The sequence below is a fragment of the Oratosquilla oratoria genome, chromosome 23 (assembly GCF_046742065.1).
Source record: "Oratosquilla oratoria isolate Oo_2021 chromosome 23, ASM4674206v1, whole genome shotgun sequence".
NCBI lineage: Eukaryota > Metazoa > Arthropoda > Malacostraca > Stomatopoda > Squillidae > Oratosquilla > Oratosquilla oratoria.
This window is the reverse complement of record NC_134799.1, coordinates 14,322,306-14,348,531: the sequence shown is the minus strand read 5'-3', so window position 1 is coordinate 14,348,531 and position 26,226 is coordinate 14,322,306. Positions and strand designations below refer to the sequence as shown.

At 38.7% G+C, this 26,226-nt stretch overlaps 1 protein-coding gene across 4 annotated transcripts in view; it reads right to left on the bottom strand.

The window, feature by feature from the left end:
* LOC143037974 (facilitated trehalose transporter Tret1-like) overlaps positions 1–18,067 on the bottom strand; it is a 34,632-nt gene extending 16,565 nt beyond the window's left edge. The window contains exon 1 of one of the 4 annotated variants that reach the window (XM_076206727.1): positions 17,853–18,067. The gene's annotated coding sequence lies outside the window, so the exon portion shown is untranslated. Of the gene's footprint in view, positions 1–17,354; positions 17,376–17,623; positions 17,779–17,852 lie in introns of those variants that run through there. The other 3 variants (XM_076206729.1, XM_076206731.1, XM_076206730.1) reach the window with 3 other exon arrangements.
* Positions 18,068–26,226: the final 8,159 nt, after the last annotated feature.

The following is a 26,226-nucleotide window of genomic DNA, read 5'->3' as shown; positions in this document are numbered from 1 at the left end:
TGTCGAAAGAGAGAACAATGTCCCTGGAGGTCTTTCAATAATGACCTTCTTGACCTTAAGGACAATTGCCCAACTTGGAGGTCTTTCAATAATGACCTTCTAGTGTCAACTACCAAACCTAAAGATCTTTCAATGTTGATATTAACCTTAAGGACAATTGCCCAACCTGGAGGTCTTTCAACAATGACCTTCTAAGGTTAATTGCCAGACCTGAAGGTCTTTCAGTATTTATCTTCTTGACCTTAAGGACAGTTGCCCACAATGAAGGTCTCTCAACATGACTTTCTAAGGTCAACTGCCAAACCTGAAGGTTTTTCAGTATTGATCTTCTTGACCTTAAGGACAATTGCCCAACCTGAAGGTCTCTCAACAATGACCTTCTAAGGTCAAGTGCCCAACCTAAGTCAACCATGAGCTTCTAAGGTCAAGTGCCCAACCTAAAGGTCTTTCGACCATGACTTTCTTGTCCTTAAGGTCAAGTGCCTAGCCTGAAAGTTTCTCATCAATGACCTTCTTGGCCTTAAGAACAACTGCCCAGCTTAAAAGTCTTATAAAAATGACCTGTTAAGGTCAAATACCCAACCTGATGGTTTTTCAAAAATGACCTTTTAAGGTCAAGTGTACCAACCTGAAAATCTCTCAACAATGATCTTTTAAGGCCAAGTGCCCAACCTGAAAGTCTCTCAACGATGACCTTTTAAGATCAAGTGCACCAACCTGAAGTTCTTTCAACAATGACCTTTTAAGGTCAAGTGTACCAACCTGAAAATCTCTCAACAATGACCTTTTAAGGCCAAGTACCCAACCTGAAAGTCGCTCAACGATGACCTTGTAAGATCAAGTACACCACCCTGAAGTTCTTTCAACAATGACCTTTTAAGGTCAAGTGTACCAACCTGAAAATCTCTCAACAATGATCTTTTAAGGCCAAGTGCCCAACCTGAAAGTCTCTCAACGATGACCTTTTAAGATCAAGTGCACCAACCTGAAGTTCTTTCAACAATGGCCTTTTAAGGTCATGTTCCCAACCTGAAGGTCTCTCAACAATGACCTTTTAAGGTCAAGTGTACCAACTTGAAAATCTATCAACAATGACCTTTTAGGCAGACTACACACGGAGCGTCTTTGTGACGTGCGTCATTTATGACGACCGTCGAAAAAGACGCTCGTTTTTAGATAACTATACTCGCAAACGTTGTCCTACACACGCAGCGTTAAAATGACGGTCGTCATTATGGCGCCTGAGCGTTGCGCGTCATCCTGCTAATTTGACGCGCAACGCTCAGGCGTCTTTTTCGACGGTCGACATAAATGACGCACGTCACAAAGACGCTCCGTGTGTAGGCTGCCTTAAGGTCATATGTCCAACCTGAAGGTCTTTCAACAATGACCTTGTAAGGTCAAGTGTACCAACCTGAAAGTTTCTCAACAAGGACCTTTTAAGGTTAAATACCCAACCTGAAGGTCTCTCAGCACAGACCTTGAACCTTAAGGACAAATGCCGAATTTGAAGGTTTTTTAACAATAACTTTCGTATTCTGAAGGGCATTGGCCCATCTGAACAACAAGTTACATATAGTAGATAAGGGAAGTCTCAGATAACGCGGCTACAGACGTCTCGTGCCGGGCATACGTTATATACTAGATACCTTGCGTAATGTGAGATTGGTACCGTTAAGGTTGTTGTCGTTGTTGTTACTTTTGCTGTCACTTTGCACTAAGACCATAAGAACAGAAGAATGGAGGAGACCGCAAGAGACCATAAGGCCTAAACTAGACAGTTCCAAGTCCCTGACCACATGTCATCCCTGTCCATAAAGTTATCTATTCTTGAATCTATCGTTTAAGCGCTCACGACATGGTTGCTAAGTCTATTGCACTTGTTCACCACTCTATAGATAAACCGGTTCTTGCCTATTACCTTGTTGTTCTTGTTGTTACTTTGTTCTCCTTGTTGTTCTTGTTCTTGTCCTTGTTCTTGGTGGCAGGTGTGGTCGTGGGGATAGCGTTACTTTTTATTTGTTTTAATTCTTGTTCTTGTCCTTGTTCTTGTTCTTGGTGGTAAGTGCCCTCGTATTGGTGATGGTGTCGTTGTTCTTGTTCTTGTTCTTCTTGTTCTTGTTCTTGGTGGTAATTTCTCTCGCAGTGGTGATGGTGTCGTTGTTCTTGTTCTTGTTCTTCTTGTTCTTGTTCTTGGTGGTAAGTGCCCTCGTAGTGGTGATGGTGTCGTTGGTCTTGTTCTTGTTCTTCTTGTTCTTGTTCTTGGTGGTAATTTCTCTCGCAGTGGTGATGGTGTCGTTGGTCTTGTTCTTGTTCTTCTTGTTCTTGGTGGTAATTTCTCTCGCAGTGGTGATGGTGTCGTTGGTCTTGTTCTTGTTCTTCTTGTTCTTGGTGGTAATTTCTCTCGCAGTGGTGATGGTGTCGTTGGTCTTGTTCTTGTTCTTGTTCTTGTTCTTCTTGTCTTTGGAGTAGGTCACCCTCTGGGTAACCCACTTTGACCTGTTGCGGCTTTTTTTTTGGCGACAGCGAAGTGTCCTTTTGGAGACGGTGGTTGTTGTATCAAGTCCTGGCTGCTGTCGCCAGGTGATTTTATTAAGCCAATTGACCTTGCAAACGTCATCTGACCGCATCCGGCCCCGCCGTATAATGTGACACGGACGAAGACGCGTTTGTGTACTTAAGTCTTCCAAAAAGCCTTTCGGATATTTTTTTTTCCCATAAATTTCCAAAAGTGACAGAAAGGCAGAAAGTAGAAATAGATTTATAAAAATGGCAAAGAAACAAGTAAATAAACAAACAAATAGGTAAATAAAATCGTAAATACGTAAATGTAAATCAGTAAATAGATTAGTAAATAAAGAAAAAAAAATTATATTAACGAATCAGTGAAAGAATAAATGAATAAATAGATAAATAAACAAACAAACAAACAAACAAATAAGTGAATAAAAAGATAAATAAAGAAAGAAAAAAATCCTCGCAAAGGAAGATAAAGATAAGAAACAAACAAATAGATAAATTATTGAATGAATTGGTAAACAGTTAAATGAATAAATAAATAGATAAATAAATAAAAAGATAAATAAACTAATAGATGAAAAAATAATAGATAAATAAATGAATGAGTAAATAAATATATCAATAAATGAATAGATAAATAGATAAATAAGTAAATGCAGAAATAAATAAACAAAGAAATTAGTAAATAGAAAAATAAACGAATAAGCAAAAAGGAAATATTGATAAATAATTGATCGAATAAATAAATGAATAAAGAAGAAAACCACCAATTAGAATTCAAGAACCACATAAGGGAAAGTTAAGGAGCCAAATACGCCAGGAGGCACTGTAGACCTGCGGCCGATGCCGTTACCTTTGACCTATTTACGCATTTTGGGGACTGTTGGGGGGGAGGTAATTAGCAGTCACTGCTTGGAATCGGAAAGGAGTGCGGGATTCGAACCCACAAATAAGCGAATGTGAGACCAGCACGCTTCCGTTGACGCTGCCAGCGAGAAGGAGGGAAACGAGTTCCATAACCTCCCAGTGAAAAGAAAGAACGGACTAGTCGACTCCTGAAAAATATATTTGATGATGTTATGATTTAACGTCACACACTCCCCCCCCCCCTATCGGGTGGCTAGGACGGTGCCCCTCACAGAGGGCTTTGTAGCGTGGAATTTAATGAGCCATGCCGTTGGTTCAACTTCGCCGGTGGCAGGATTCGAACCGCCATCCCCTCGACCTTCGCCGTATGTATCGATGCCCTGACCCGCTCAGCCAGCGAGCTTCCTGAAAATTATATTTACAGAATTTATTTATTTTGTTTTTTATTTGTTTATTTGTTTATTTACTTGTCCATCTATATATATATTTGATAATCAATTAGTTAATTAATTAATTAAATTATTCATCCATCTTTTCATTTATTTACTAATTAATCTATCCATTTATTTCTTTATTCATTCATCTACTTATTTACTGATTTATTCATTTATATATTTATTCTTATTTATTTTATTTTTCTTTATTTTCTATTTGATTTTTTTGTGTTCATAATTTTTTTTCATTTAATGTCTTCGCCCTTTAATAGGGGGCGCCGCCCCTCTCTTTCACAATGAGGTAAAGTTCAGAAGACAACAAACCAATTTCCTCTCCCCACAAGAGGGTCGCTGGTGGCTTAATCGTAAGCGTACTGGCCTCACATTCGCTTAGTTGTGGGTTCGAATCCCGCAGTCCTACCCCTATTTCCAGCGGTGAATGGTACCTGCCCGAACATTCCCTAAAGGACATCATGGGGCAAAGGCGACGGCTTCGGCCGCAGGTACTCAGCGTCTCCTGGCGAAGGCTCTTCACCCTTAAAGAGGAAATTTGAGATGAGTCTGGTTTCGGCCTGTTCCCTCTTTCCCATTTGTCCTCTCCACTCCACACTCTCATGCACTAGTATCTTTGTTACACTCTGTATGTTGTTGTCCTTGTCCTTTTGAAGCACCCCTGTATAGGGTATCTAATTATTTATTTTTATGTAATCATTATTCTAGGAACACATTTGACGTCCTTATGGACCAGAGTCACGTAATATCATTCTATGAGTGGAGACTCTTCACTCGAAAAAAAAAAAAAAAAAATCGAATATATTCATGACTCTTCTTCTTCGGCGCGATATTATCCCCTGGATAGAAACGCTGGTCATCACCGAAGAAATTTTAATCCTGACTGCCCTGTCTCCTTCTTTTCCCCTATCTTTCCACTCCCCTTACGCTCTTCCTCTTCTTCTCATCCCTACCCTCCTTGTCTTGCGCATTCGTCTAACTGCCCCGCCTCCTTCACAGCTGTCCAGAGCTGCATTTCTCAACTTTTTAAGCTTTGTGGCCCCCTTACATCAACTTATATGTTCAAGAGACCCCTTGTTATGGGATTAGATAGGGTATAATCACTTTTTCTAAACATTTAGTGATAGAAACATTATAATATCTTATACAAATCGTAACCACATTCTGAGAGACACAACTACCCAGAAAAAAAAAAACAAAAAAAAAAACGGACATCTCGATGAAGACACATTGTGTAATCATGAATTATAATATATATATATATATATATATATATATATATATATATATATATGTATTTGGATGATGGAGAACATAAACACAGGGGAAGGCTCGGAACCCTAAACATTCTAACGTTTCGTTCGCGTAGAACTTCTTCAGAGAACGGAACGTGAACGAAACGCGAACGAAACGTTAGAGTGTTTAGGGTTCCGAGCCTTCCCCTGTGTTTATGTTCTCCATCATCCAAATAATTTGTCTAAAATACTTATCAATATATATATGTACACTTGATGGCGCAATCGGTTAAGTCCCTAACACTTGTCACGTGCTAGTGCAGGTTCAAGTCCTTGGCTGTACCACGTTTCTATTTCTGCATGTTGGCCTCCACGAGTCTCTCGATGTTGATGGCTTAGAATTAAAGTGTATTATGGTTGATAAATAAATTTATATATATATATATATATATATATATATATATATATATATATACATATAAGCCATGATAGGATTGAGTGTAACTTGTTGAATTCATCGTCTTGCGAATCCCTTGGTAGGTTTCTGTGCCTCCTTAGTGGTCTGTGGAACACTGGTTGAGAAACAGTCTTGAGCAACAGAATGAGGTCATTTTAATCTTTCTCCTCCAAACACGTACTTCATTATACTCTTTTTACATGGAAAGACACATGACGTTGTTTGGGTTCAGCTGTGACGAATACCTGATAAGAATGACAAGTAGCAGACTGAAATTTATGAATCCGATAAAAGATATGTTTTAGTAGGCCATGCACAAAAAAAGCAAACTTGGCAAGTAATACTTTGGTATTTTTGGTATATAAAGGAATAGAAAATACTTTTTCTCCCCATTTCATCCTTTTTCCCTGTCCTCCTCTTTTTCTTCCCACCCTTCACTAACAGCTTGATCAACCCCTCCCTCCTCTCCCTCCACCTTCCCTCCTATACACTGACAATGACGCTACCATTGTACCATGTGGAACGTTCAAAACAAATGTCCTTCAACTTGTCCTAACCTTTCTCCGACGTCAACTCGACGAAATTCCCCAACTTCCCCCATCTCACATTCTCCTTCCCTATCTCCTTTATCCTTCTTCCTTTCCTCTCCCATCCCTTTGTATCCTCCTTCCTCTTCACCATTGCTATCTATATCTCCCTTCCTTACCCCCACTCTCTATGGGATAGATAGCTATAGAGCAGAAACATCCTACCTTATGAAACACCAAATTCGTCACACACTGACCAACTATGACAGTCTCATTGCAGCCGGTGTGGACGTTTCTGTCACTTAAAGTCAGGGCTAATGGTCCACAGAAGAGTTTGTCAATGAGAAAGTGAACAAAAATCAACTCCCTCACACCAAAGTCATCAACGAAACCGATGTACTGATGACGTCGATGAGGATTCCGCTCTTTAGAAAGCCATTGATGCATTATTGTTCCCTTCCCCACACACCTTTCTAGGAGTCGCCACCAGGTCTTGCATCATTCTACTCTGCACGGTGTCCTGAATGTAAACAAACCACAGAAGAACCTGAAGACAAATACGACGACCCCTCCAACCTCAATCACGCCGTGAAACCTGCACAACATCTGCGAAATCCTTGGCCCATCTCTCGTTTTCTTTCTCTGAGATCAGATTTGGTTCACGCCACGTCGGGTTATCTGGCAACTTGTTATCAGGTGAGGTAGGCCACGTGCATGGTTACCTTCCGTCCGACACCGCAGGCAGCGCCTCTGCGAATCTTGAGTGAGCCTCGTGTGGCGTGGACTAGGTTAGGAGGACAAGATGTCTGCCAAGTTGAACAGGTGATCTGATCTTACTTTCGGGCGCTTACAAAAATCAAATAAACAAAGTATTAGACAAAGAAATATATGAATATAAAAATAAATAGATAAATAAAAATAAAAATATGAATAAGTAGTTAAATAAACAAACAGATAAATTAATTAATCAATAAGTAAATAAACGAATAAACAAATAGATAAATGAATGTATAAATAACTTAATAAATGAGTAAATGAAAAAATATGTGAAGAAATAAGTACATGAACAAGTTGATGAATGAAAAGATAAATAAATAAACATAAATAGATAAACAAAGGAATAAATAAGCAAATAAAAAATCAGTAATTAGATTGACAGATAAATAAATGGACGAATGAATAAATTAACAAGAATAATTTAGTAAATAGACAAGCATCTGGCTTCGCCAGCCACGGCTGCGTCGTGGGTGCTTGGCCTGCGGCGCTGCTCGCTTCGCTTCGCTCGCGGGGCGCTTCGCGCCCGGGCTACGCCCAGTTTTACCCGGCAAAGTAATGCTTCATAAAACCTTCAGAAACACCGTCTTCAATTTGTCCATCAAAAAGTTCAAGACTGTCAAACGTTTCATCGGAATATTGAAAATCTTTGTTGTTTCGTAGAGAATCATTGAACTTCATCACCTTTTGATGAAATTCCCGCACAGATTCCTTAACACAAAATTTTTTGACAGCCTGGTATAAGCTTGGAAAAGTTTGGGCATGTTCATTCCGTAGTCGGCAACTCAAACTCTTATAATTTTGTAAAGCGGCTTTTAAATATTTCCGAGTACCTGTAACCCACTTCCAAAAATGTGTTTGACGCTTCTTTTTGTCGGCTTCGGTTTCCAAAGGCATTGTTCCTGGTGATCTAATCGTAAGATTTGTTGCCCTCCTTTTTTAACGGTTAAAACTTTGATTACACACGTGTCCCTTTTTGCCGGTTCAGTGGGGGGACAAACATACACCCGGGTTCATTAAAAGACAGCCGGGAGTCATTTTTTTTTTTTTTTTTAGTTATTCTTAGATAAATGAATAAATGAGTAGACAAACATACAAATACACAAATAAACAAATATACATAAGATGAACAAATGTATGAATAGGTAAATAAACAAGAAATAAACGAATAAATAGAATATAGATAAATGAATAGACGAACAAACACAAATAGATAAATAAATAGTTAAATATAAAATTGATTAATTAAACAATAATAATAAAGGCAACAGATGTTCGAGGCGGATGACACTTTCTTGAATATTCTGAACATAAATAAGAATGGAGGAGACTACAAGAGACCATAAGGCCTACACTAGGCAGTTCCATGTCCTTTACCACTTGCCGTCTCTATCCATAAAGTTATCTCATCTTCTCATAAGAACGTAAGAATGAAGGAACATAAGAACATGATAATAGAAGAGACTGCGAGAGACCATAATGCCTACACTAGATAGTTCCATGTCCTTAACCACCTGCCATAAAGTTATCTTCTCATAAGAATATAAGAACATAAAAATGGAGGAGACTGCAAGAGACCATAAGGCCTACACTAGGCAGTTCCATGTCCAATACCACATGCCATCCCAATCTACAAAGTTGTCTCATCTTCTCATAATAATATAAGAATGAAGGAGACTGCAAGAGACCATAAGGCCTACACGAGGGAGTTTCATATCCCTTACCGCATGCCATCCATATCTTCCCATAACAAGATAAGAATGAAGTAGACTACAAGAGACCATAAGGCCTGCACGAGGCAGTGCCATCTCCCTCGCCACCTGTCATCCCTATCCATAAGATTATCTTATCTTTTCTTAAAAAAAAAAAAAAAAAAATCTCTACATGGTCGCTAAGTCTATTCCATTCGTTGACCAATCTGTAAGTGAACCAATTCTTACCAACTTCCTTCTTAATTCATCATTTATCCAAAGCCATTACTACGACGAGTAATGGATTACTACTACTGCGTTCTGACCTGTTGTCTCGATATAATGACCTTGTCTGCATCAACCTTGTTAAATCCATTGAGCCATTTGAATACCTCTATTAGATCACCCCGCACTTTACGTCTTTCCAGAGAGCCCAAGTTAATTAAGATGCCTAAACTTCTCTTCGTACAGTAAATTTCTAAGTTCTTGTATCTAGTCATTCGCCTATGTACTGATTCTAGTGAATTGATATCCATTCTATAGGACGGAGACCAAAACTGTACCGCATAGTCAAGAAATGGTCTAACTAACGTTAGAGTTTAATAATTAATTACCTATGCACTATTGTTTGTAACCGTTCTAGCAATAAATCCTAATGTCCTCTTAGCACTGATTTCTGTATTTAAGGTCCGGGCTCACTGAATCACTGTTCACACTAGCGGTTTAAACTGCGCGGAAACCGTGGCAGTACCGCATGGGTAAGGAAGAACTGCGCGGTTGTGTGTGAACTCCTCCATTGACTTACACTGTAATTGAACCGCCCCGGTTCAAACTGCTAGTGTGAGCAGGGCCTAACACGCCCAAGTCCTTTTCACATTCTGCTTGCTTTCGGTGGCAAAGAGGTCCCAGCCTATCTGTACCGGTTGGCATTTTTATTTTCTTAATCTAAGCGCAAGTTGAGACGCAGGTGACACAGGCGACACAGGCGACACAGGCAGCACAGGCAGCACAGGCGACGCAGGCGACACAGGCGACGCAGGCGACGCAGGTGACGCAGGCGACAGAGGCGATGCAGCACAGAGCAAAGGCAGACTTCCTGTTGCTGAACTGAAGTACAATTTGAACTTCTTTCTAACTTGAAATGTTTCTAGATGCACTACCTCAGCATATCAAGTGAGAAAGAATTTCAAACTGTAATTCAACTCAGCAATAGGAAATCTCCCTTTGTGTTGCCTATGTCGCCTGCATCTCAATTTGTGTTTAGGCTTATACAATAAACTCCAGAAAATTCCATTCACCTAAGGAACAAGTGAGCATCTATCTAGAGGGAATCTAGAACATAGATGTGTTCTAGATAGGTAGGAATCTAGAATATACCGTGTCGAACTTGTGGGTGGGTGGTCGAGAGTTTGTTTCCCGGGACCCGCTGTGGGCTATGTCGCGTTGGTTTCCGACAGTCTTGAACAAGCGGGGAGGCGAAACAACATCGGCTTAAAAACTCCACCAGGGGTTTCTCACTTCCCACTGTGTGGGAGTGGGAGTGATGGATGAGATGGGGAGTTTGGACATCCCAAAATCCGAATCAAGGCAATGATATATAGGAAGTCTGTAAATATGTTTTTATTTTATTTCTATTCTAATTAAATTTAATTTAATTCAATTTAATTTAATTTTTATTCCAATATAATTTTATTTAATTTTATTTTACTTTATTTTATTTTATTTTATTTTATAATTTTCTTGTATTTCATCTGTTTCTTTATACAGTAGTTTCAGTATGGTTAAAATGTTTTTCTTAAAACAGAATTGTATTTATGCAACAATTATTTATGCAACAGCAGAGTTGCATGATGTAATCATATGCGTCAGGCTCGAGTTATCGATAGATAAACAAATAAATTAATAAATAAATGAATAAATAAATAAAAATGAATGCATGAATAAATACACAAAAGAAATAGATAAATAAATAAATTAAACAAATGAATAAATAAATAGATAAATAAATAAGTAAATGAATAAATAAATAAGTATATAATACATATATAAACAAATAAAAGATAAAACAAATAGAAAATAACCAAATAAATAATACACAAATAGATAAACACAGATAAATAAGAATAAAATACTTAAAACTAAAAGAGGTTTCCAACGTTGTTTTACAAGTTTTACACCAGGATCTGACAGAACTGCAGCAATAGCTGTTCCTACGTGTGATTACACAACATCCCCGACTCCCCCGACTCCTTCCATCCCCTCATCCTTATGGAGGACATTCATACAACAAGCGTGACCTTGAGGACACTAACAGAGGACGCAACATTATGCAATGCCACTTACACCATTGAAACAGGTGGACATCCACTCGCCCTGACCCCAAAACTTTCTTGTTTAGTTCCTTATCTTATGGGTTGCTGTTGCTGCTGTTGCAGAGACTCCCCTTTACTCGCCCTGACCCCAAAACTTTTTCGTTTATTTTCCCTATCTTATGGGTTGCCGTTGCTGCTGTTGCAGAAACTCCCCTTTACTCGCCCTGACCCCAAAACTTTTTCGTTTATTTTCCCTATCTTATGGGTTGCCGTTGCTGCTGTTGCAGAAACTCTCCTTTATTCGCCCTGACCCCAAAACTTTTTCGTTTATTTCCCTATCTTATGGGTTACTGTTGCTGCTGTTGACAGAAACTCCTTCTTTTCTTTATCACAAGACACGCTGGCTGCTGTTGCAGAAATTCCTCCTTTTTTTTTATCACAAGAGACGCTAGTGCCGGACATAACAAACCTCGCTCTATAATAGTTATCTTAGTGCGTCGATAATTCGTTTGACCTTCAAAATTTGGTCAACCGTTGAGATGAAATAATTATAATCTTGGTTTTAAGTCAATCATACTATTAACATTACCATCTTCCCATCTACAACCCTTATAATCTTGAGTTTTACACTTTCAAAATCACTGAAAGTCCAAACTATAGTGATATATAGAATTACATCTGTAAAGTAGGGTAAGATTAATCTTGGTTTTGGTTTGAAATCAACCGCACATATTTTGAGGAATTTACATCCAAGAAGTCGTCTTTGATTCTTGAAGATCTTTTCCGTGGCCTTGACCTGATTGATCCCAAAAACTTAACAGAAATCACTGTCCACCTTTCCTAAAAGTTTCAATCCAATTGACCAATCCATTTTTCTATCAAGCTCCATCGAGTTGGATTAAGGGCATGCTTAATTAAATTCCACGTTATAAAGTCCTGCAGAGCGCCATCTTTCCGGAACAGGACTAATTAAAAAAGAATAAAACAAAATGAATATGAATAAAACTCGTCCAAAAACGATACCTAGCTCCCGGACTTCGCCCGGAGTAGGTAAAAAAGCAACATGCACAACGCACCCACCAGAAGACACACCGGGGCAAGCGGAAGCCTGATTCATTCACTGTTCAACTCCTCTCCTCGAGTAATTGATGACGTCAACGCGGACGCGGCGGTGGCTGCGGCGGCTGCGGTATCAGTCCGCAGAGGGGCGAAAGACATGCGGCGTCAACACGCGACAAGGGAGAGGAAGGAAGAGCGCCCCCTACAATAGAGGATGCGAGCTATAAATCAACAATAGCAACTGGAGGCGAAACAATTGGTCAAAGGGCCATAGGCCGGAAACTGTCTCACCGTATTCAGTGGCATCGGTGCCAATGAATGGCGACAACAAGTGCCATGTGGTGGTTGTGGCGCAGTGGATAGCGGGCATGACCACCACCCGGCACTCCAGCTATATCGATCCCACGTACCATCCTTAGTGCACTGCCGATGCTTGCACATGTTCCAGAATGTTCCATCGTGTGTGTATTAGAAAGCGACGTGGACGCAGATGTTGTTAACATTCGCTACCTCAGAGTAACTGAGGATTGTTTATGTTTACAAGCTGGAGTGGGTGATCAAGCTCACTCTGAGCTAAGCTAAGCGAAGCTAAGCTAAGATAAGATAAGCTAAGCTGAGCTAAGCTTAAATAAATGACTCACTGTTGGGGCGACTTGTATTTACAAGTCCATTTCCGGGTTTGTTATTCCTTACAAGCTAACATATGGCGTAGATTTTCTTTACATGAGTTCTTTGGGGTTGGTGATGTCTGCAACATCCCACAGACGCATCAACAAAATCACTTAACTCCCTTTCATACCGAATGACACTTTCGTCCTGCTTGGTGCCAGAGGATTTTATCCAGTTATGTGGCACTCATACACTGAGCTGCGTGGCACTGTTTGGCACCCTTGGTGTGTCCTCTTCTGACACCGAACCATGTTTTCACATCAGATCAGATTCTTATCAGGACTGGTTTTGAGGTCAACATATTTGCATAGAACATAAACAAATAAACGAATAGAAGACTAAAGAGACAAAGCAGAAATGAAAGTAGATTTTGATAAAAAAAAATAGGTATAAGGTTAATTTAAAGAAACAATATAAGCAAATAAATGACTAAAAGATTACTGGATAAGAAAACGAGAAAACAAATAGACAAAAAACAAATCATGTAAACAAACGAACAAGTGACAAATGAATAGATAAATGGAAAGATTGACAAATAAGTGGATACGTATATGTGTGATTACTGAATAATTTTTCTTTGTTCGAAACTTTCAGACAAAGAAAATAGTTTGACGGTATATATATATATATATATATATATATATATATATATATATATATATATATATATATATATATATAAATGGAAGACTCATATAAAGCCCCAGTCACACATACACGCGACTCATATGAGTTCGTTTTTGCAGAAACGACTTCATTTACAATCTTTTATTTTTCGAATCTCCAAATATTAAATCACCTTTGCGTCATATGTCAAGAAGCCGAACAACGAACTAAGAGAAGTTAAACCTATACGAATATCAGACACATTACTGAATTACCCTTAGGGAAAGTCTAGAATACTTTAACCGAAGTCGTCTTCCAGCTTTTCAAATTCACAACATTTGACGACGAGAATCTTGAACGTGTGAAGTGGGCTTGAGGTATAATGATAATTTAAGGTATAATTATCTTAAGATGTTTAATCTGCCATGATGTGCCTCCTAGCTAGAATACTGTGAGCGAAGTCATCCTCAAGCTTTTTAAATTCACAACACTTGACAAGAATGTGTTCCGAGGGGCTTAATCGGGCTGAGGAATCATCGAAATAGATACAGAACGGTCCAGGTGGCGTGGGCCTGAACCAGCTGACATCACCACCTGGGTGATGCCTCACGACGTCTCACCAACTCTTTGTTAATTCATCACTGACTTCTCCTCAACTCATCACTAACCACAGAGAAGAAAAAAATCGAGGACTAAGGAAAGAGCTTCTGGTAATTGTCTCGCCTGAAATAATGCGTCTCCTGTGTGACGAGTAAGCTTATCGTAGTCGTGTCCCGTTCTCAGAACCTGTTCTGTCGCTGACGGAGATCAGTCACTGACGTACTTGTTCTAGTTCTGACCCAGTGATTTCTAGAACTAGAATCGCGCCGAAGGATGATACACATTAAAGGTTCTGTGCCTGTCTTCTCACACATTCCACGTGTACTTATGCATTGTTCTTCTTCTTTAGTCTTGTGTTCTCATGAATTCTGTTTATCTATATATTCATTTACTTATTTATTTATTTATTTTTGTGGATGCTATTTTTCTTTAGCTTCCCGGAGAAGATCACCCGCTTTTCAACACTGAATTAAAGCGCTAAGTACCCATTCACTCACACTAGTTTTCAGTTTGTGACACTCTGTGGGACACCATTCTCACGCATCACATGTTTTTATAGATTGCTGTTCTTCTATTGCTTCCCTGACAAGACAACTCAGGATGGAGAATTACATGACACTTCTTCCCCTACACCGATATTTAACTTTTTAGTTCTTTTACTTCTGGAACAGTTTTCTATAGTCATTTTATCCTTATACTTTTTTATTTACTTTTTTGTTGATCATCGAAATACGTAGACAAAAAAATCATTCACAGCATTTGAGTTCTTGGTTCTTTTACTTCTTGAACAGCCTTCTATAGCCATATTTTCTTTATACTTTATTTTTCGTTGATCATCGAAATACGTAGACGAAAAAAAAAAAAAAATCACAACTGTCCTAAGACACTCTTCCTTTCTGAAGCTAAAACTACTATTTTCTACCTTCCTCTTCCTCTGTGTTATTGTTTAACGCTTTAATTTTCCATCTCTGGTCTATCGTTGTCCTTTCCCTATTTCCAATCTCTTCCTCTCTGCCCTCCATTTCTAAGTAGAGATCTCCCTTTGTAAACAAAATCAATGTTGATGGTTTCATTTGTAATGAACTGCTGAAGAAATATCTACCCACAGAAACCAAAACCACAGAAATCCTTCGTTTTTAAAAGATACTCAACACAGCTGAACAAAACAGCCTGAAGCCAGCCAGAAATAAAAACAACAGAGTAGTTAATGAATGGAATAAACTTAGTAACCATGTAGTGAGCGCTGAAACTATTCTCTGTTTTAAGGGAAGTTTAGATAACTTTATGGAAAGGGATGGCAGATGGTAATGAATATGGAACTGCCTAGTGTAGCACTTATGGCCTCTCGCAGGCTTCTCCATTCTTATGTTCTAAGTACCCTCGGGTACGCAAGGGGTCAGACGTCGATGTGAATAAAATCGCTCGTCGCACGGAAGAAGAATTAATCAAACAAATATAGAATCTTCTTCATCACGTGGGAGAACAAACATCTTGTGTTGTATTTACATCTTACTCAGATCAAGCCGCTATTTTGGTCATCCACTTCACAGCCTACAATAAAACGGGTCGCCTTCCGCGACTACGCTTTTATTGCCAATAAGAACAGAAGAATGTAGGAGACTGCAAGAGACCATAAGGCCTACGCTAGGCAGTTCCATGTCCATTGCCACCATTCATACCCATTAAAAAAATAGATAAATAAATATATAAAAAATAAATAGATAAATAAATTAATCATTATATAAATAAATAAATAGATAAATGAATAAATGAATAAATTAAAAAATAATGATAAATAAATATATAAAAAATAAATAGATAAATAAATTAATCATAATATAAACAGATAAATGAATAGATAAATAAACAAATAAATAAATTTAAAAAATAATGATAAATAAATGAATAAAATATTAATTCATAGATAGATCAGTAAATAAACTTATATTCTTTGAATTTGCGTCAGTGAATTTCAAAAGTAACAAACCTTTGTCAAGGAGGTCAGTGCATCTGTCAAACGTGTAAATGATCATCTGCGATTAGCAAAGGATTTTCGCACATGACCTCGTGTTGCGTCAGAGATCAGGTCATTCAATTGTTTCGGGTGAGGTCATTCACATTGTGGAATCAAGTGTAAGAAACAGGTGTAGGAATGCACGTGTCTGAAACAGGTGTTGGGAGCAGGTGTTGGAAGTAGGTGTAAGTATTAGGTGTTAGGAGCAGGTGTAGGAATGCAGGTGGTAGAATCAGGTGTACGAATGCAGGTGTTAGAATCAGGTGTAGGAATGCAGGTGTTTGGAACAGGAGTTGGAATCAGGTGTTAGAATCGCGTGTCAGGAGTAGGTGTAGGAATGCAGGTGTGTGAAACAAGTATTGGAAACGGGTGTAGGAATGCAGGTATTTGAAAAAGGTGCTGTGGCAGGTGTAGTAATGCAAATGTTTGAAACAGGTATTGGAAGCAGGTGTTAGAATCACGTGTCAAGAGCAGGTGTAGGGATGCAGGTGTTGGAATCAGGCGTTGGGAGCAGGTGTTGGGAGCAGGTATTGGGAGCAGGTATTGGGAGCAGGTGTAGTAATGCAGTTTTTTTAAACAGGTGTCCGAATGCAGGTATTTGAAACAGGTGTTGGAATTAGGTGTTAGAATCACGTATCAGAAGCAGGTGTTTAAAGCAGGTGTTGTAGTCAGGTGTTGGGAGCAGGTGTTGGAAGCAGGTGTTTGAAACAAGTGTTGGAAGCAGGTGTTGGGAGGAGGCGTAGGAATGAAGGTGTTTGAAACAGGTGTTGGAAGCAGGTGTTGGGAGCAGGTGTTAGAATCATGTGTCAGAAGCAGGTGTAGGTATTAGGTGTTTGAATCAGGTGTTGGTAGCGGGTGCAGGAATGAAAATGTGAGCAGGTGTAGGAAACAGGTGTTGAAAGCAGGTGTTAGGAGCAGGTGTTGGAAATATAAATTCGGAAACAAAATAGTCACGTCACGCCTCGAACCACGTGATAACCACGTGATGGAAGCAGGTGTAGGAATGCAGATGTTGTGAGCAAGTGTAGGAAACAGATGTTGAAAGGAGGTGTTAGAAGCAGGGGTTGGAAATATAGATTCGGAAACAAAATAATCACGTCACGCCTCGAACCACGTGATAACTGCGTGATGGATTATTATCTCACGTAAACAACACAGCAACAGAAGGCGTTCTCACACTGGGCTATTTTTCCTCCGACTTCCGATTAATCGGCGATACCACCCACCTCCAGTATTTTTTCCGTCGTCAAATCACTAAGGCAAACAGTTTTGTTTTCTTAACAATTTACGTAGTCATTTGATATGCTGGTGGAAAATCATCTTCCTCCAACATATCAGATTCGTTCCCGACATCTGCAGGGTGAAAGTTTGCTCCAACAATCGGAGGTAAAATAGCCCAATGTGATGACGCTGATTTTCTGCTACTTCCTTTATCACGTCATCGTCACACGAAATACACACACTGTCCATTGTACTAAGATCCTACTTTAACTTTTTAACAGAACAACAAAACCAAGACACAGTTGCTCCTAACCCTTTTACACGAAAAAATCAGTTTAACATAACAAAGAACATACGTGTCACTGACGTGATGGACGTTATCAAAACGCCATAGTTGACCCACTAACTGGCAAAGTACTGAAACTCAGTTAAGGTCGCAACAGAATGAGGAAAAGCCTGGATCAAGAAAAAGAGGCTCCCCAACCTCTCTAATCTAATCTAAATCGAGCCGGAGATGAAAGCGATTAAGATGTAATACAACAGTTAACCTGTGGCACAGAACTCTGATGGGTACATGTCACTGTTACTTACGGTAAAGCTGAGGTAACCAAACCGACAGTTTCACCTTGTTTACAGCATCCCGTCCCAGGCAGAGCGCAGAGGACTCCATAGTTCCTCTCCTCAAAACTTCCTCTCGACAACAATCACGGTCCACGTTAAGCCACATTTGTCGTTAGCACGCATAGATAACACCACTTCGGCGCAGTGCACTGATTAAATAACACGTACAATGTAGGGTTTTGTATAACTGGTATACTAGCACAGGCCAGTAGAAGTATTGGGCAGCATATTACCGATTGCTGCTCGATGTCCCAGGATCACTGCAGTAAGTTGTTCTTCTACCGGATGGTGTCTAGACTAACCCAACCAACCTTGCTGGGAGCAGACCGCGCGGGTACTGCGACCGAGCGAGGGACTGCAAGGGAGCCCGCTGGGTGAGTGGTGCGGCGTAGCAGCGGGGCGTTCCGTGTTGTGTTCAGCAGGCTTGGCAACGCGTTACTGTCCCGTCACCAGAATCTGTTCCATGTTTTATGCTGGAGGCCAGTGACGGACACATGAGTTTACGGTTGTAAACAACGTGAAGTTTGCTTACTTGGGAGAGAGGAGGGACAGGGAAAGGACCAATTTATCGTTCTCTTGAGTTCGTGGAAATATCTCAGTTTAGGAGGAAGCTTAAAGACAGAAAAAAAGAATAACATGTGGCCTACTTCATGTAAGAATGCTGTCCTAATTAGCTATGAGCAAAGGAGGTAGAGCTAATAATCTTTTACATCACATCAGTTGTAGATAAGAAACACTGTAAAGAAAAATCAACACGTCGATTATCTTGCTACGATGACGTACCCTCAGCTGAATAAGATCGCTTGCCGATAGCCAGAGAAAATTTTGTATAAATGCATACATATATATTTCACACACACACACACACACACACACACACACACACACACACACACACACACACACACACACACACACACACACACACACACACACACACACTTACACACACACACACACACACACACTTACACACACACACACACACACACACACACACACACACACACTTACACACACACACACACACACACACACACACACACACACACACACACACACACACACACACACACACACACACACACACACACACACGCACATACATTTCACACACACACACACACACACACACACACACACAACACACACACACACACACACACACACACACACACACACACACACACACACACACACACACACACACACACACACACACACACACACACACACACACACACACACACACACACACACACGCACACGCACACGCACACGCACACGCACACACACACACATATATATATATATGTAAATCTATCTATCTATATATATATATGTATATATATATATATATATATATATATATATATATATATATATACCTATGTACATTATAGAACAAAGAACAAATCGCTAGTAACAGCGATCTAATTCAAACAACCAGGCCCGCCTTTATACATACATACATATACCAAAGGCTTCTTCTCTCCTTACACGGGAGGTAGCCAAAAGAAAGAGGCATAAAAACCACTCCCACCCATTCCAACCCCTACATACTCCCCACCCCTCCCCCCTCCCTCCTCCACTCCCTTTTATCTTGGCACCTCCTGGATGACGGGTCATCCCTGCATCCTGTCCACTGCCCTGGGTCAGAAGCAGTGTCGCAAGACAGCATACCCACAGCAAGGCCCGCCTTTATATATATATATATGTATATATATATATATATATATATATATATATATATATATATATATGAGTGGTAGGGTGGTGAGTTTAAACGCCAAGAATCCGTTGAAGTTTTATTACTGACGTTTCGTCCAACTAGGACTTCTTCAGAGTGTACACATATAAGACATTGACAACTTATATATTCACACAGCTCACCCCGTTCCTCCCCGGTCAATGTTGTTGTCATCTCGCTTTCGTCTGGCTTCGTGGAGAATTAGGCTGCTTGCTACCCTCGCTAACTTGTAAAAACCGTCTCGATGGTTGCTACATGGGAGTGAAGTAATGTACGCTGCCTCAATTGTCCTCCTTTCCTTTTTGTCAAGTCCATTATGGAGCACCTCTGTTTTCTCCCAATCCGGCAGGTGGCCAAAGTTGTCGATATGTACCACTAATGAGTTGGAGGTCCGGTGGGTTTTGACGTCATTTTTTATGCTCCACTGTCCGCTTGTGAATTCCTCTGCTAGTTTCACCATAGTAACCAACGGGACAACTTTTACACGGTATTCTGTAAACTAAACAGTTATCTTAATCTTTAACTTTGTTACTGACTTCGTTTCTCACAATATCGCTTATTTCTATTCCCGTGCTATATGTCAGTTCCAGGCTTGCCTTGGTGAGATTTTGTTCAATGACATTTGAGCACTTGGAGTTTGGTACGGACAGATACCCACGGTTCTCATCATTAGCCTCTTTACTCTGGCCATCCCTATTTCTTATTTATAACGCCTTTTCCTTGTTTCTATATAGAAAACCTACTGGGTAACATAATTTCTTGAAAATATGAAAAATGTGATTAATTTCCTTCTGAAGAAATTCCTCACTACATATCCTGAATGCTCTCAGGAAGAAACCTATGACGATTCCACTTTTTATTTTGTTGTGGTGTGCGGAGTAATAATGTACGATGTCCAGGTGGAATCATGGCCCATTATATAATGGGCCATAATTCCACCTAGATGCGTTATGTGGACGATGTACTTGTCGTCGCACCCGAAAATACTGATTTTGATGGAAAGTTGCATGATTAAAATACTCATAGAACGTGACATCTAATTCACAATGGAACGTGAGGAAGGTAACCATCTGGCCTTTCTGGATACAGTAATACGGAGACGAGGTAACAAGTTTCAGACAAGAAACAACGGTCTCAAACTGTCCGGAAATAGATTCAATTTGGAAGTAGGTAGAAACAACTTTGCCAACCGTGTAGTTAATGAATGGAATAAACTTCCTGCACAGGTAGTGCAATGTAGTGCAGTTCGAACGAGAAAGCCGAGAAACGGGAATTTATTGTCCTAATAATGTTTTTATTATTTGCGTTGATGTTCCTCATTTGCGATGGACGAAAACATGCCGCTGTGACAACAGTGATGCTGGTGATGGTGATAGATTCGCGGGAGTGGTGATGGTAGTGGTGCAGTTAATGAATGGAATAAACTTCCTGCACAGGTAGTGCAATGTAGTTGTTCAAAGCTTTAAGAATCATTTAGATAAACACCTAAGCAAGATGCTGTAATGATTATAATTTATTTTATATTATTTGTTTTTGTTTTGTTATCATTTATCTGTTTGATTTTCATTTATTATTAGTTACATGTCAATTTATTATTATTTACTATTTACCTGTTTGTTTATTATTTAACTATACCTATGCATTTATTTATGTATTTTATTTGTTATTTACATTTTTATAGTTTTTATTTATTATTTTACTATTATTATGATTTTTTTCGCATCCGACCTAGATATGGACCAAAAGGTCTCCTGTCGGCATGCTCCGCCTTTGTAATCCTTTGTAAAGTCAGCATTTTTAGTCCACAGAAAATGGACGAACAAAAACGACATCGAACGTTACTATTCCGCACACCACAACAAAATAAAAAGTGGAATCGTCATAGGTTTCTTCCTGAGAGCATTCAGAATATGTAGTGAGGAATTTCTCCGGGAGGAAATTAATCGCATTTTTTTATATATTTTCAAGAAATTATGTTCCCTAGCAGGTTTTCTATACAGAAACAAGGAAAAGGCGTTACAAATAAGAAACAGGGGTGGCCTAATTCTCCACGAAGCCAGACGAAAGCGAAATGACAACAACAGTGACCGGGGAGGAACGGGGTGAGCTGTGTGAATATATAAGTTGTCAATGTCGTATATGTGTACACTCTGAAGAAGTCCTAGTTGGACGAAACGTCAGTAATAAAACTTCAACGGATTCTTGGCGTATAACTCACCACCCTACCACTTATTCTGTCTTCACACCTCATATATATATATACATATATATATATATACGCACGCACACATACACACACACGCACACACGCACACACGCACACATACATACATACATATATATATATATATATATATATATATATATATATATATATATATATGTGTGCGTGTGTGTGTGTGTTGGCAAAGTCTTTCGCGTAAACAATTTCTATTAAATGCTCAATCACAAGTGGCGTCAATGATTTAAAAGATAACATTTCTCTAACTTTCTGTGTTTCCTTTTATCTTCATAACTCAAACTGTGTGGGAAATAGTAAAAGGCTTCAGAATGTTGATTACTCGGCCTCATATACCCATGTTGTATTGGTGTAATTGTATTACCCTGAAGATGGACCATTTGTAATGGTTGAAACAGCTGTCCGGTAAAATGAATCAAACATTCTGAAGCCTTCTACTATTTCCTTCAGAGTTTGACTTATGAAGAGAAAAGGAAATACAGAGAGTTAGAGAAATGTTCTCTTAAAAATCATTGACGCCACTTGTGCTTTAGCATTTAAAGGAATATATATATATATATATATATATATATATATATATATATATATATATATAATATTTATATAATATATATATATATATACTAGACCACCCGTGACCCGTTGGGTCAAATAAAATCTTAAGTTGCGGTCCTCGTGCTCTCTCGAAGGAAAGTAAACTGGATACAGGCGTTCTCAAGAAATTAAATAAGGAGAGCCTCCCACTCCCAATCCCACTCCCACTCATTATCATTATCATTCAGGGAGTCCCATGGGACTTGAGGGAGTAGCAACGTTTTTAAACATAAACTTTATGATAGATATGCTATGTCACTATCACCGTATAGTATAAATCACGGAAAATAAGTTTCTATATCAAAATTGAGTATAATTTAGAGCTCTTACCTCTATTCAGTAGACGAAGGCAGTGACTTGATTAGTTATAAGAAATGAAATGCAGAAGATTGTGACGTCATGTCGTCGTTGCTTGGAAAACTACGCATCATATGATTCATACGGTTCGTAATATTTTAATAAACTCATTATGCCTCACAGATGCTAATTCAGGAGTTGACTATATTTTTAAATACCGAATAGAAAATTTTTAGATATTAATGGTCAGAAAATATGAACTCGGAAAATTGTGACGTCATGTCGTTGCTTGGAACACTACGTAATATTATAATATACTCATTATGCCTCATAGATGCTAATTCAGGAGTTGGCTATACTTTTAAATAATGAATATGAAAATTTTAAATACTAATGGTCAGAAAATATGTAATCGGAAAATTGGAAATTAAAAAAATTGGCAAATAGGGGTAAGCATCACAATTTATCCCGGTAGATGGCTCCACTGTACCATCAGTCGTAGTAAACACACAATGGCGTCCTTTGAAAATTGGACAGTTCAGTGTTTAAAAGTTGAAATGGCAACAAGAGGAGCACTTGTCTTAGGGAGGAAAGAGAATTTGATAAAAAGGCAAGATATCATACTTACTTTCAACACGATTTCAAGTAACAATAGTCCTTTGTTATTGTGTAAATATCCATTTTATTGGTCGGAGTGTTCACCTTAACGTCTAACGAAGCAAACAAATATTGTACTCTAATACCACGGTCTGCCATAACACTGTCCCCAGATTCAAACATATTTCCTTGTATTAAACAAGACCTTTCGAATTATCTGTCTGTCAGATATCACTCATATAAGAAATTAATCCACCTGGAGTGTAGCCGATCATTGTCTTCAATGTGTTGCGATTTTTATAAGTCGAAAAAGTTGCACTTTGTGCATTAACATTACTGGGTTTTTGAATCGGCACCTCTGTTGCATCCAAAATTACTCTTTGTTGATGGAAATTGTGTTTTGAAGTTCACTGGCATTAAGTCCTCACTGTCTTTCTTTCTGGCCAAAAAATTATTTCTTGGAGTTGGAATAACATAAAATTAATCCATACATTCACAACTTTTGACGCATAAGTTTGACTGATTCTGAACAAAATAGATCATTCAATATCATCTTTGGCCTGTCTCAACTTGATTATAGTTAAAAACAACTGATCTTCCGCTAATAATAAATCATAGTCCATTCCATCAAGATTATTGACAGATGGACCAAGCACAGAGAATATTAAGGAAAAATGTGCAAAGTCATTAAATCCTGTATAATACTGAATGGCCCTATTGTCATTTTTAAACCGGAAGATAGAGAATCTAGCATTCATAGAATTTAGTATCTCAAATTGTATACCGTGGTCCTGGACCGATTTCTCTCCGTCAGCGTCACTTTGTCGAATCTCATTTTCCCTTTCAGCTGACACTACATCTTCGTTGCCAACATCTAAGTAAGATGCTGTAATGATTATAATTTATCTTATATTATTTGTTTTTGTTTTGTTATCATTTGTCTGTCTGATTTTCATTTATTATTAGTTATATGTCAATTTATTATTATTTACTATTTACCTGTTTGTTTATTATTTAACTATACCTATGCATTTATTTATGTATTTTATTTGTTATTTACATTATTATAGTTTTTATTTATTGTTTTATTATTAATATGATTTTTTTTCGCATCCGACCTAGATATGGATCAAAAGGTCTCCTGTCGGCATGCTCCTCCTTTGTAATCCTTTGTAATCTTGAATATCTGATTCATTTTGAAATAAACGTCTCCTCTTGGCTACCCATTCTGCTCTTTCTGCATTTAGTGTTGAAGTGAACATGATTGGTGTTGTATTAAAATAAAAAGTAGATAGAACCCCACCAGGTTTCAGCCTCTTACGAGAACCTGAAATTAAAGCAAAGAAATTTTTAGTTCTTTGTTTATCTTAGGAAGCAATAGAGTAAGGTTAGGGTAAGTGGTAGGATCAAGGTTTGAGTTTGGGAGTCATAAAAGAACTTTGAACAAAAAAAAAAAAACACGTAGCTCTATCAATTTTTTTTACGTGACATCACAATGAAAGTGTGTTAAAAAACCTACGTAACTGTAGACATATCCTAATTTAAATAGTAAACCTTTAGAATCATAATTACCTTCCTGAGAATATATACAATGACAGGTACATGGGTTAAAAAATAATGGCTCCTCCCCATAACAAAATTCTTACTACTACACACACTTGACATGATGACACAGCATGGGGAAGGGGTTATCTTGCTGAATTGTTAAAAAATAATAGTGCCTGTTATTTTTCTTTATGTATAAATGACAACAAAGTTGAATATCACTTACCTAAAAGACCAGCAGGCATGTAGTCATCTGCTGTAAAATGTTTTTCACAGACAACAGTGTATTTCCTTGGAATCCATGGCTTATTTGTACTTGGTTCAAGGCGTTTTATTGTTATTCTCCGCTTCATATTCATCTTCTCATCTGACGGAAACTTGTGTCCACCTTTATGTACTGAACACAGTGGAACAGAGCAATACTGAGGCATTTTAAAGTTAGTTTTATCACGTTTGGAAACAAGACTGTAAAACAGGAAGTGAACTTCACGACTCATCACACAGTGCTGCCATCTGGTGAGGTAATACGTGGTTACTCCCATTGGAAAATTAGCAGTCGTGACGTCACGTGCTCAGAGCTGGGGTTCCTTAGGACCCACAGAGCTGATGTCGTGACGTCAGGTCTCTTCTGATTGGCTAGTCCTCAGTCGTGACGTTATATCTATTCTTCTGATCTCTTCTTCTGATTGGCTGGTCCTCAGTCATGACGTCATATCTCTTCTTCTAATTGGCTGGTCCTCAGTCGTGACGTAATATCTCTTCTTCTGATTGGCTGGGTGACGGTTTCAAGCAAGCAAGCAAGCAAGCAAGCAAGCAAGCAAGATGACAAACAAGATTATCAGAATTTTATAAGTATATATAGGTATGCGAATAAATCACAAAAACACGTGATTCACAAAATGTGTAATAAAACCACATGGAAAATAAAATTAAAGGTGACCGAACGTTTTCGTCTATTCAAGACCTTTGAAAATGTCTTAAATAGACGAAAACGTTAGGTCACCTTTAATTTTATTTTCCAAGTGGTTTTATTACACACACACACAAACAAACACACACACACACACACACACACACACACACACACACACACACACACACACACACACACACACACACACACACACACAATATATATATATATATATATATATATATATATATATATATATATATAAGGAGTAGGCATGTATATACATTTATGTCTCCCTGCTACGACCATGATTTCACTGTTGCGCGAAATTTGGCATGCGGGTGCCCTTGCGCCCAAGAAAGGTTTTCATCTTCGTCCCACTGCGACTTCTGGGTTTGCAAAAAAACTATGGGACAGAAATTGTCTCTCATTTACTGAACAGCAGGGCAGGATTCGTATTAATGTGTCTAAAGTGGACAAATTTAGGTTTTAGAAGGAAATGGGCAAGAACCCCCCCCCCCAACAGAGAGCAAAGTTTATACAAACAACTGTTGAAAGGTTGTCACATGCCATGCACACTAGCATGCACGTTTGAAGTATGTGATGAAACAGTGTTTTTCTTTAGAATATTTCAAATGTATATTCACATAGATCATACATAAAGAACGCTGT